Raw genomic sequence first — 2,135 nt, 5'->3', positions numbered from 1 at the left:
AAAAAAAGATATCTTTGACATCACGCTTAGATGAGAAATACTTCCTCAGATAACATATGGACACAACAATCATTGAAATGTGGGGGGAAAAAAGCCAGCAATCCACATTCCATAGAAAACCGAGAACTGTTGGCTCTGGAACCAAAGAAGATGCTGAAACTCAGTTGGTCAAACTGAAATTGAGATGGATGCAATAGCTTTGCCGGAGTTCATTCTTGTGGCTTGAGTCTTCCAGCTAGAGAAGGTAACAGGAGAAACTGGACACAAAAGTAGGAAGAGATTTAACACAGGGCTTCTTTCAGTGCCCAGAATTGCAAATCATAGACTTCACATCACAAGATTGCCTCTTGCTATTGATTTGAAAAGTTTAGTAGCACCACAACATCTTTTAGTGTTTTGGAATGTGTTTTAAATGGAATTTACAGACATTACAGGAGCATAATTTCCTTGAAACACAATATTCTTAGCAGAATAGCCATTATCTTAATCTTTGTAAAGCCTTGTGCAAAAGTGAAACTCTTCAGCAGGACGTCTTTATGTTCTTGCCCTCTTCAAAAATTGGTATGAGTTTTCTATTTCAAAAGCTGCACTTTCAGCTTTATTAAAGGGAAATGTCATAGACTCATATTTTCTAAATTATCTTTGAATTTTTTGGTCAGATTGGCCAAAGAGAAAAACTTCAGAGACCTTTTTTTCTAGAACTGAAAGAAGCAAATGATTGAGTATGAGAAAATTTGTAAAGTTAATAAATGGTGAGAGTATTATTAGGCAATGTGGAAAAAAGGAAGGGTTGAAATCCTGATTTGTTATATTCTGGTATCCTAAAATCTACAATTTAAATTTAGAAGATTTATTTAGTCATTCACTCTTTATTGCATGGCAAACTTTGAACATTATGTAACTTATTTCTCCCACTCACCATTTTTTTATTCTCGATAAGAATATAGAATAGAGAGGGTGAATATGTAACTCCCATCTACAAAAGTAAAGAGTAGAACTCAACCCAGGCCCATAAAATGTCATGATAGATTTATGGATGTATGGATAATGTATTCAATAGTGACTATCTGAATATTTCTTGTTATAAGACACTGCAGTGGTTTAAGAAAAAACGAAGATAATACATAGATGTGTTGGATGCTGATCTTGCCTCTGGAGTCAGATATATCTAAACAACTATTGTGCTATGATCAAATGTTACCAAGAAACAAACAAACAAAAAGGTTCAGATAAAATGTTTTAGATATTCAGAAGAGGGAAATGTAACATTAGAAAAAGAGACAATTGAACTATCAACTAACATATAATTATCTTATGAAAATGTGGACATCTGGAAGAAGGTATCTCTAGATGGAAAGATACAATTTATTCAATATTTAAAATCTGTGAAATAGAATGACATGTGGTGAATAAAATTAGTTATTACCAAAGGGGGGAAAAAAAGGCATGATGAGTAGAAAAGAGATATAAAGCTGGTTGCGCTAGATTGTGAAGGGTCTTTAAAGTCAAGAAAAGAAGTCTGGATTTTCTTCTCTGGCTATTATGTTATCGAATATTTATGAGTGATATAATCATTTTCTTTGCATGTGGTTATAGAGAAATAATATTACCTGTACATTTCTCCTTTTGAAATCATTTTAAGAAATTGTACTGTTTAATTATTTTTTAAATCAGATTGTATGCAGAACTCCCACTTACATAATAAAAATTTTAAAGGCCTCATACAAATGAACACTTCAGCTTGACTCTGAGGAACAAGCTTTGGAAAGCCTTTGATGCAGGGCATATATTCTTTTCCTTGTGTTTCAGAGAATGGGGTAGTGTAGCCGGAAAGAATGCCCTTCAGTTTGATAAAAAGGCACTACATGAATCTATGTTAGACTCCAAAACTAAGCTAGCAGCTATGTCAACCTGTTTTACATCCATGTGGGAGAGTCTACAAGCGTTCATGTAGGTAGTAAGTGGGGGTCAAGTGAGCTGGTAAACCCTGCTGTTGGCAAGTGTCCAGCATAGCAGATGTTCCTTTGTACAAGGATGAACACACAGGAAAAAAATCAACATGAGGTCTATAAAAATTCTGCACCATAAGGAACCGGCGAGTATTACCCTGGAAAAAGAATTGGGAAAAAAGCTTA

This window comes from Carlito syrichta, unplaced genomic scaffold (assembly GCF_000164805.1).
Source record: "Carlito syrichta isolate Samal-C Ts95f unplaced genomic scaffold, Tarsius_syrichta-2.0.1 Scaffold91573, whole genome shotgun sequence".
Taxonomy (NCBI): Eukaryota; Metazoa; Chordata; class Mammalia; order Primates; family Tarsiidae; genus Carlito; species Carlito syrichta.
Note: the sequence above shows the minus strand (reverse complement) of the source record.